This window comes from Phyllostomus discolor, chromosome 3 (assembly GCF_004126475.2).
Source record: "Phyllostomus discolor isolate MPI-MPIP mPhyDis1 chromosome 3, mPhyDis1.pri.v3, whole genome shotgun sequence".
Classification (NCBI taxonomy): Eukaryota; Metazoa; Chordata; class Mammalia; order Chiroptera; family Phyllostomidae; genus Phyllostomus; species Phyllostomus discolor.
In genome coordinates, this window is record NC_040905.2 from 56,932,001 (window position 1) to 56,943,621 (window position 11,621).

The window sequence follows — 11,621 nt, forward strand, 5'->3', positions numbered from 1 at the left end:
CTTGACAAGAATTGCATTGAATCTATAGATTACTTTGGTAGTATGGACATTTTAATGATGTTCATTCTTCCTATCCATGAACATAGTATGTGCTTCCACTATTTGTATCTTCAATTCCTTCAGTGTCTTATAATTTTCTTAGTACATCTTTGGATAGGTTTATTCCTAGGTATTTTATTCTTTTTGTAGCAATTGCGAGTGGGATTGTTTTCTTAATTTGCCTTTTTATTAGTTAATTATTGTCATATAAAAATACAACTGATTAAACACTCTTATGTTCATTGCAACATTATTTATAATCATTAAGATATGGAAGCAGCCCAGGCATCCGTCAACAGATGAGTGGATAAAACAACTATGGGCCATTTACATAATAGAATACTACTTGGCCAATAAAAAAGAAGAAAATTTTACCCTTTTGAGACAGTGTAGATGGACCTAGAGAACATTATGCTAAGTGAAATGAGCCAGTAAAAGAAAGGCAGATACTATATGATTTCACTCATAGGTAGAATCTAATAAATGAAGTGAGCTAACAAGGAACATGGAAACAGACTCATAGATGGAGAGTAGGTTGACAGCTAGTGGGGTGTTTGGGAGGGGAAATGAACAAAAAAGAAAAAGGATTCATAGACATAGACAACAATGTGGTGATTGCTTGGAGGAGCGGGTTATAAGGGGACTAAAAGGTAATGTTAAAAAATACAATACAGATTTTTTAAAAAATTCAAAAAACAAAACTCAATTATATATTCATCTACCCAGAAAAGAAATTGAGAAATAAGCACAATAGAAACATGAAATATAATGTAATATACAACTGGACTCACTAAATTAGAAATGTCTAAGTCAAATTATACCCTCAGCACTTATTTGAAATCTATCATCTAAGATATTGGGTGTTTTAAGTGAATCAGCTTCCTCCCTTTCACTTTCTCACTTTGTGAATGCTAACTCAGGCCACAAATTAACTAGTTTTTGTATCAGAGTCTTAAGGGTAAGAACAAAATTTTGTTAGAGGAAATGAAACAAGGCAGTCCTTTCCATCCTCGCTAGAGTCTGAAGTTCTAATTTGTTAGCTCTGATCTGCCTCTGACCAAACAGAAGAGGCCAGTTTTAGACCCCTGGGACTCTTTCTCCCTGGTTCCAGTGCCCAGAAGAAAATGCTTCCTCTTCTCATAACTTGTCATATGTGATGTATTGTAGTACTACCCATGCAATCATTCTAGTTTCAAATGTGGTCCTGGATGATTTTCATCAATACACAATTATCATTTTAAATGCTTCTAAAAGTTTTATTGAGCTATGATCTCTAGCTTATAATCAAAGAAGACCACATTTAGACTTCAAGAAATATGTTAATGACTTGGAAAATTCAAGAACTCCCTAGACACATTACCATAGAGTGACAATCTGAGGGAGAACACTACAACTTAATAGAATGCAGGATTCATAATTACAAACAGAAAGACCCCTCTGTAAGCTGTGCATGCTGAAATGAAGGCCGCTTTCTCTACAAATGAATGTTTGATAACCAGGAAAAGGGTGTCTTAAGTTAGACAATCCTTTATCTTACATTCTGTTTTCTTTTAATCTTATTTTTATTTGTAATTGCATTGTGAACAGTTCATCAAGAAAATTTGTAATATGCTGCAGATGGTGAGGGGACTGCATCTCATTCTTCGGCATCTTGGTCACTTAACTCATTAAAATAGGTCCCAGCTACATTTAAGGAGAGGTATTTATTTTCTAACTACTTTCCTATTGTTCACGAAAAAGTATCATTTCTCTGTGAAAACAAAGCACCAGGAACCTAGTACCTGGGTTGTCTTTTTTACTTCCTTTGACATTGCATTTGACTGCATAAAACTTGTTTACTTGTTAAATGTTTAGGAATGTTTTTCAAAAAAGGCATTGTAACCTATCTTAGAAAACTGTATAAGACTTAATGAATTAATATTTATAAAATAATTTGTACATCCTGAAGTTTCACAAAGCTTCGAAACATTAAAATAATAAATTATTTCAGTATCTTTTAAATACTTTGGCTTTATTTAAAATTAATGTTTCCCCTAAAAATATTAGTAAAAACCATCAGAGTAAGCTGAGAAACAGATTTCAGCATTCTCAGTAAGGCAGTTTTTGTATGCCTTGCCAATATCTTTGTAGGTTTCCTTGTTAATCATTTTACTTTATTATTTATTCCATATATATTTCCATGAAGAGTTCTTAACTTGATGAAAATCTGATTTCTTGATCCACAATCAAATCTTACTATGGCCAGCTGCTATGTCTTCATAACTGTGAAAATATTACATCTCTTTGCAAGTTGGCTCTAATACAAGGAAGGTTACTAAACTAACCCAATTAAATTGAACATATCTGCAAGTTTAGATGATTATTGCTGTTGTCTGTGAGGACTGGGATCCACAGTGATGGATTGCTGGCTACCCCAGTGAATTCTAAAGGGGAAAAATACCCCATCCTGGATTAGTTTGAATTGGCTTAGGGGAAGGTTTTATGATGCAAATTGGAGATATTGGACTTAGTAACAACCTACACTCTCTGTTTTATTCTCCTGTCTCATAGTCACAAGAAGCTTTCTTGAATATGATGCTCCATCCTCATTAATAAGCTCTGTGTTGTACATATTTGTCTGATATAAAGCTGCCATACCTTGTCACCAATTATAGACTCTGAAAAGACCCATCTCATTATAGCACTTAAATTGCTTGTTCCTAAAGGTAATGCTTGGTGTGTCTCTTCTGCCTATTGCCAACAAGAAAATCACCCTTGAAGGGAACAGGCATCAGTCAAAAGCTACAAAAAAAAGAATTAATAAAAAACCTGGCCAGAATATTTATAAGCTTATTGTACAGAACAGATATAGATCAGACAAATAAAATGCAAGGCAAAAGAGGGATTTTTGAACATTTTAATTGCCCAAACACACCTTGTCCAGGAATTTGGGGCCAAGCAAATATTCTGAATGTGAATCACACATGTGGACCAAAGTAAACTGTTTGCTATTGTGTCATAGTTACATTAAAAAAGGATGCAATGTTTGAAAACATTATTTCTCTGTTTCTCACCTCATATCTAGGTGGTAGGAAACTGAGCATCATGAAAGAGAATCCTTACCTTTGGATGACATCACTCTGTATTGCAAACCTGGTACAGCAAAAGTTTCCAATGAATTGTGATTGATCAGTAAATTGAGATGTCTATTAGTGAATTGCTAGGTCAACTGCGCATAGCAGAATACACTTTTGCCAAACGGAAGCTAACATCTTAGGCATGAGGATGCAAAACAAATTTGAAATGCATTTAAAGAACATTTATTCCCAGGTACAATAAAGTTCTATTTATTCTACTCTGTTTCAAAAGCAAAAATGTCTTCACAAATTCCCCATTTTAAGCAAGTAAATGGAAAAAAAATGTTTATACTTTCTTTTTTGCCTCTTTGCTTTTGGAATGCATGACTTTATACACAGGTTAAGCAGTGCAGACTATTTTAATAGTGGGGACTCTCCAAAGACGCTATGCCCCACACCTCTGTGACTACAGAATTGAGTCAGCCGAGGGCAAGATGAAAAGGCTTACAGAAATCCTCAGAAACTAGCATGCGGTTTCTAGTTCAGCCCCTGGAACACAAATATTCCCCAGTCCTTTACAATATGTTTCAAAAGTGTTTGTAGATCTTATGGTGCCATTCAACCTACTATGCATCATTCAAAAATGAAATGTACCAACAACATCAGATTTCCCTTGACAAGAGGGTCAACAAATTATGCTCATTCTTGTAAGAAGTCCACTTAGTCTAGTTAACTATATCTTCAAATGCAGTGAGAACACACCATTTTATAAGGTATCCATTTGTGTGTAAGTATGTGTATACAAGCTTTCAAAGAAATAATAGAAAGATAAAAAGATTATCGGGTTAAATAAAGAACATGTGCATACTGAAAAAACACTTAATATAACGCACGGTACAAGATATGACACATATCTCCAGTTTCTGATTTGGTATTACTGCTATCATTTCTTCACAGCCAATTTGTAAGTCCAATAATACAGTCTCTGAATCTGGTAGATAGAGAAGACTCTCCAGTGTTCCCTCCTGGAAAAATCAGTAATGGAATTCTGACACTCTCATTGAATTCGAAAGAGCCTCCTATTAATTGGTGTTTAGGAGTGTTCTCTCCTCCTTTCAGTAGATCCAAAAACTGAGAACATTATTATTATTACTATCTTTCTACTATTATTCTGCAAAGCTCATTGTAAACTGTAAAGAACCAAGTACTTATAAGGTCTTCTTACTAACCCAGCTCCTCAAAGAAAAGTTGTGAAACACATAAACACAGTTTGAAATTTAATTAAATACAGGAATATTCTTTTTTAATTTATTATTTAGGCATTTTAAAGGGAAATGAAATGAAGTGTAAATTTAAAACACATTTAAACTGAAGTTGAAATCATATTTCCCCAGGTACCAAATAAACATAAAAGTATAAGTGCTAAACATAATAAGGGCAAAAACTAAAAACATTTTATTTTCACTTAATACAAAATATATAGGCTCTTTTTTTAAAAAAGAAGCTTACTTTATAATATTCTCATGATGAGGTTATTATTTAAGTAAGGATACAGGGAAAATATTTTTTCTTGAACACATTTTTCATATCTGATGCTGATAGCAATATACTGCCAAGTAAAGAACACTTGAGTCGCTACTATTTTATTCTCAGTGTAAATCAGTTTTGAGACCATAAGTGAAAGGAAATTTGTGGCACCATGTCTGAAAAAAATTCCAACTCAAAAAAAAACAACAAGAAAATGCATTAGATATGATCACTGACTTTTCTAAATAAGGAAAACAGAGAATAATACGAGGAACTGAGTTTACCACACTGTTCACGACTTGAGTACAAAGCACATTCCTCAGGGGCCAACATTCATATTTGGTTTGTAAAAGAGACAACCAACCAGTAGTAATATTTTTCTTGTCATCTTATGCAACCTTTAGTAAAATACTTTGGTGTTGCAGGTGAATGTGGAAACTCTCATTACCTTTGATTCTCTTAAAACCACTTGTTTATATCTTCTTCCTTAGGTTACTAGTTTGTTCCTGATCCTCCCTTAAAAGAAGATAAGCTGTTATAGTCACTATTTCACTAGTCCCTCATGTTCCACTACATGTCATCTTCTGTCCTTATCACTTTTTAGAAATGTGTATATTGACACTGTGGTGAATTTAATTGTCTTCACTATAAAAATTCAGCTGTTGATTTTTGCAAATCTCAATAATTAGATGGACCAGCATTAGATGTCTAGTACTACAAAATTCCCAGAATCTTATGTTATGCACATTAGTTTCATTTTCTACTTAGGTCTCAAAACCTGAAATACTTTATTTCCAAAATATAAAAAAAGGAACCCTTGAGCCCTGTTGGTGGAAATGCAGACTGCTGCATCCACTGTGGAAAGCAGTATGGAGTTATCTCAAAAAATTAAAAATAAAACTACCTTACAACCTAAAGATTCCACTTCTGGGAATATATCCAAAACAGTCCAAAACACTAATTCGAAAGAATACATGCACCCCTATATTCATTGCAGTGTTATTTACAATAACCAAGATTTGGAAACAAGCCAAGTGTCCATCAATCAATGAGTAGATAAAACCTACTGGTACATTTAGACATGGTAGTGGGGTACTACTCGGCCATAAACAGGAAGGAAATCTTACCCTTCGTGACAGCATGAACCCGGCAAATATTATGTTAAGTGAAATAAGCCATTCAGAGAGAGAAAAGTATCATATGATTTGACTTTTATGTAGAATCTAATGTACACAATAAACTAAAAAACAAAATAGAAACAGATTCATCAATACAGAGAATAGACTGACAGCTGTCAGAGGGGATGGGGCTTGGGGGGACTGGGTAATAAAAAGTGAAGGCATTAAGCAAACCCCCCCCCAAAAAAACCCACCTCATAGACACAGACAACAGTATAGAGACCACCAGAGGGGAAGGGGGGTGAAGATAGAATATGTAGGGGGAATAAATGGTGATGGAAAGAGACTTGACTTGGGGTGGTGAACACACAACACAATATGTAAATGATGTGTTATAGAATTGTACACCTGAAACCTTTATAATTTTATTAACTGATATTACTCTAATGAATTCAACAAAAATTATATAGGAATAAATTTTTAAATACTTTGTTGGAGTTCAGTAATTTTAGAAAAAAAGTAGGTCATTGTAACACCAAAATTCTTTAGACTGTCATGTCTAGTTGTCCAACATCTTAGCAGGCACCATTCAGAGGGACAATACAAAGTCACCTCTAAATTCCTACAGGGTACAAGTAGCACTTCCTTGCAGTGCTGCCAGGGTGACAAAAAGCAAGAGCACTTGAATTTGAAAGCCCCAAAATGTAGGATCTTATTAACATATCAAATAAGCCTAATATTTTTTGCTAGCCTATTATCACATGGGAAGCATTGTCAAATGAGGAATACTAATTATGTTATATTTGTATGCACTATTATTACCAAAATAGTAAGTTCTAGAAATTATGTAAAATTTCTAAAGGTGTAAATAAAAAGTGTAGGACCCTTAGCATCTTCAATAACATAGTTATTAGGGTCCATGAAAGGAATAATTGATGCTTTTAGAGTGCTGGTGATTATGTTTTAATACTGTGGAGAGCTACAAACAGGAGCACATGGGTGCCTCCCTGAAACAGAGAGTAATCATGAAGAATGACTTGAAAATCTCTGTTTGCTTGGGTCTGAGTGTCTTGATCTGTTTTAGACACTGAGTCTTATCAAAGAAATGAAAACAGAGATATCTGTATTTGCCTGACACAGGTAAACACCAGCCCCTGCTGAAAATCTTTAGAGCCATTTTCACTCCCAGGAGTCTCATGAATATAATCTTCTCTCACTGCATGTGTGATCCACCATCTGGCCAATCGAGTGTACTGGATCAAATACTAGTTTGAATTTTTGACTCTGATTACTTAACTGATCATGAGAGATTCAAATATTTCATGTAAAATAAAAATATACCATTGTATTTGAGAAACAACTTTTCTTTTTTCCTTCAGTATTACTAAACAGAATTTGAATTAATTTTTATCACTTTAATTTCTGTTATTATACACTCCTAGTGGCCAAAGCATTAATGAAATGAACTAGCAGCTTTTATGTTCCTATACAAAATCACTTTTAATTGAGACAGTGACTCCTTGCTGAGAATTTAAAAACATCTTCCTTTTAAATTTTTTTCTCTCAAAGGGATATCTCCCCTAAACTCTTTCATAATTCTGTGTAGATTTCTTTGTAGTTGTTGCTCAGTCATTTTTACTTGTAAAGCAATAAGGAAAAGCAAGTTGTTTATTTTTATTTCCTTCAAAAATATAGAAAGAAATTTAATTTCAAAATACAATTTAACTTATTAATGATCATAATCTTTTTGAACCCTAAAAAGTAACCCAAAGCTTAAAATTACCCTTTTCCTTTACTAGATAAGTAGATGAAGTTTCAAAATTATTTTACTATTCATATAACGTTCACCAGCATATTTGAAAGAAAACATAAGAATCATTTAACTGATGTATTTAATATTATGCATAATGCCCTTAACATGAGGGAAGTTATAAGAAGTCAAATACTTGGGGGTAAATACTTGTCTTATTTTTTGCTTTTAAGGAAGAGACCAGAAATCTTAGTGTCTGTCAAGAATAGCCTTAATAGAACTTCTGGTTCTTAGGTTTAACTCTCATCTTAGATCTGTCTTTACTCTCATTTTCATAGCTTCTCAGTTTTGAATTAACATGACTAGAAGAATACTCATAAGCAAATCAACAAACAAGGATGATAAGGTTGTAGAAAAAAATAGAATCCTAGTACACTGTTGATGGGAATGCAGACTGGTGCAGCCACTATGGAAAACAGTATGGAATATCCTCAAAAAACTAAAAATGGAACTGCCTTTTGACCTGGCATTTCCACTGCTGGGACTATACCCTAAGAATCCTGAATCACCAATTCAAAAGAACCTATGCACCCCAATGTTCATAGCAGTGCAACTTATAATAGCCAAGTGCTAGAAACAGCCTAAGGGTCCATCAGTAAACAAGTGGATCAAAAACTGTACTACATTTACACAATGGAATACTTATGCAGCAGAAAGAAAGAAGGAATTTCTACCCTTTGCAACAGCATGGATGGAACTGGAGAGCAGTATGCTAGGTGAAATAAGCTAGGCGGTGAAAGATAAATAGCATATGATCTCATCTGTAAGTGGAATCTAATCAACAAAACAAACAAGCAAGCAAAATATAACCACAGACATGGAAATAAAGAACAAACTGACAATAACCAGAGGGGAGGAGGAAGGATGATAATGGGAAAAGAATGGGAAGGGTCATCAAGGAATGCGTATAAAGGTCCCACAGACAAAGACAAATTGGGAGGGAAGAATTGAATGTGGGAAGTGGGGGTGGGTAAGGCAGGGGAGAGTAATGGGAGAAAAATGGGGACAACTAACTGAACAACAATAAAAGAATACTCATAATTTTATAAAATATGGCAGCAACCCACTTCAGGATTCTCATTCTTTGATATGATTAGTATTCTTTGATAGCTTTCATTCTTTTTGGTATGAAAGATGATCCAAACACATCTTGTTCTTTTTCCACCAGAGACATGAATCATCTATTTATTGAAAACATCTTAATTTCTCTTGGTAAAAAATATATCACCAGATTACAACCTGGAGATGAGAGATCCTCCTGAATTTGCTATTATTTTTAGGCCTTTTTATTAAGTAGCAAGATATGCAATATATATACAGGAGTAAGTAATATATTATTTAAAGACATACTCTGAAGTTCAAATTGATCATTTGAATTCAAATATAGGACAATGGGGATTCTTTTTTAACTTCTTTACCTTACCATTATATTTACTTCCTTGCCACGGTATGATCAAATTAGAATATTCCATGATCACTCATTTGTTTTGTCTAACCATATCAACCCAAAGCCCCTGTGAAACAACACTAATGCTATCACTCTAATATAATCACAAAAAGTAGGATTTTCACTTTTATTTTTGCATATGGTGTCAATATTCTCCCACATTTACTAAAATGTAATTAATGGAGCATATAGTCATAACTTGCCAAATATATCCTTTTTAACCTTCCTTTACTCTTAATTCTACAACTATGCATTTTTTGCTCACAACCAGTCCTATATCTATGTCTTCACAGTCATTTTTTAAAAAAGCATTTTAATTCAGAAAAAAATACTGGTAAAAAGTATAATTATTTAATTTAAAGATTAAATCTGTGAACTTCACAATTAATATTCACTGTATTTCTATGGAGACTTTGTTTTATAAATATAAGCTGTATCTCAATATATGAGGGAATGTATGCACTATAAAGATCGCCATGCCTCTATCTAAACCCCATGATTTTATAATGTATCTACTACAAATTCTGTTCAGTTACCTTTGTGCTTTTAGAAATTTTCTTTAAAGGGCCCCTGACATTTCAGCATTCACTCCCCAGGTCAGTCAGCAAGGTGAATGGTGGCATGACCCTCAAACACATTTTTTTCACCTCAGCAGCAAGTCATTATCATTTGGGGAGTGGACTAACACTTTTGGGAGAGAAATACATTCCCCCATGGTCTCATCCTGTCTCTTTTAAAGCCACTGGGCCTGAGATTCTTTGCAGGGCTCTTAATTTTTGACACACCCTGCTCTGATCCTGCCACAGCCTTCCCAAGGACAGGCTGTGCTCTATTAGTTGTGCGCAGGCCCCATTGTTGGCTCGAAGTCCCAGCCCACTAGAATTTTAATAAAAAGATTCATAGGCAGTTGTTATGAAACAAACACCATAATGACACCCAGACAGGCTGTAGAACTATTTTTAGGCAGATGATGTGTGTGACCCATACTTCAGGCCCACCAAATGATAATAATAGCAACACTCTGCAGTAAGCAAAGAGAACATGTTTCATAAAAATTGCATAAATCATAAAATGTTTCCTTCCATCCTTCAGCCTTCTGCTTACCTTCCTCTCCACACCATCAGGAGTCCCAGGGCTTAGTGCTGAGTACCTTTCAGAATCCAAGTAACAATCTAAAGAAAAATGAATCTTTTATTTTGTCTGTGTTCATTATTCAAAAATAACACATGGCATTATGCATGTACAATAAAAGCATCCAAGCTTTACATTGTTTTAAAAAGTAAGGCCTGGCTGTTTTGTCTTTTTAAAACAGGGTCAGAAACTAATTCTTCCATATTTGACATCTTTCTTCATATATATAAATTAACATGTAGTAGCAGCATAGGACCTGAATAAGTGCCCCTCAGAACAGAGTGATCTGTCTGCTGAAAACATCTGAAGGGAAAGGACCACTCTTGGAAATGGAAGAAACATTACTATGATAGGCAGGATAAAGAAGTACTTTGTGAAGAGGCTTGTGTTAGGCTATTGATAGATTTGGTTTGCCAACACTGCTTCCAAGTTTTAGAAGTTAGAGAGCCCCAATTTTGGTTTCATCTAGTAGTTAAAGAAGCTAATTTATTTAACCTCCCTATTTGCTCTTCCATGTACTGTTGAGAACTGCAAGACTGGCTAAATATAGAAATCATTTAAAGAAATCTTATTAAAAATCTAACTTCCTAAAACTGAACCTGAAGTGAACTACAGTAACAGAGGAAAATTGGCAAAGGAAGATGAATATTTAGTGCAAGACAGATTACAAAGCAAGTTAGAGTACAAAAGCTTGAGATAGGAAACATTTAAAATTTGTACATTTAAGTTGCTACATTTCCCCAAAACTTGTAAAAGGACACAATTATATCTCAGAGAGGGCAGGTGGTATAACAGACTCAGGTACAATTGGGTCAAAGGGCTGGCTCAGCTCCCTTCCCCACAGTTTCTCCTTGGGTGACTTTTATCTTCTCCCCAGTGATTCTAGCTACAGAGAGCAGCCAGCGAATGAGCAAAACCATGAGGTTTTTTCCTATCTAGAAACTAATAGAGAAGAACACTGAAGGAAACTATTAGACTATTTCAGCTGAGACTGTTTGTTTCTTTAATGTATTAATGTCATTTTTCTCTGTTTCAAATATTGAATTTTGTTTTCTTTTATCTCTTCTCAATTTCAATTCCTAACTATTCCTATTTCTAATCCATGTTTGAATTCTTTGTATTTTTCTTTGTGTTCTTTGTATTCCTAGTTATTTTATGTTTATTTCTAAGTACTTACTTTCCTGCCTGTGCCCAGGTACCCTCACTTGTATTTAATGATGAAAAAGAACAATATCAGATTTTCCTTCTGTTTGTATCACTTAAAGACTCATACTTTTAATTTTCTCTCAGATATTACAGTGGAGGGATATCTTGAGAATGAAGAAGGTTATTATGTGTGCTGCAGTTTTTTTCTAATTCTAGCTGCCGATCCTGACTTCCAAGCTTTAGCATAACATTTTATTGTAATCTAGATCACATTCACACCTATAGCCTGGAAGTTTAGAGTTCTTTGCAAATTACTTCAGTGTGTCTTATAGAATCTTCTTTAGTAT

General features: G+C 34.2%; 1 long non-coding RNA gene across 1 annotated transcript; it reads left to right on the forward strand.

The window, feature by feature from the left end:
- The first annotated feature begins 405 nt into the window (after positions 1–405).
- On the forward strand, positions 406–8,356 carry LOC118499315. The gene is made up of 3 exons (XR_004901837.1): positions 406–527; positions 7,548–7,552; positions 8,346–8,356. It is a non-coding gene; the product is annotated as an uncharacterized LOC118499315 (long non-coding RNA).
- The last annotated feature ends 3,265 nt before the right edge of the window (positions 8,357–11,621 follow it).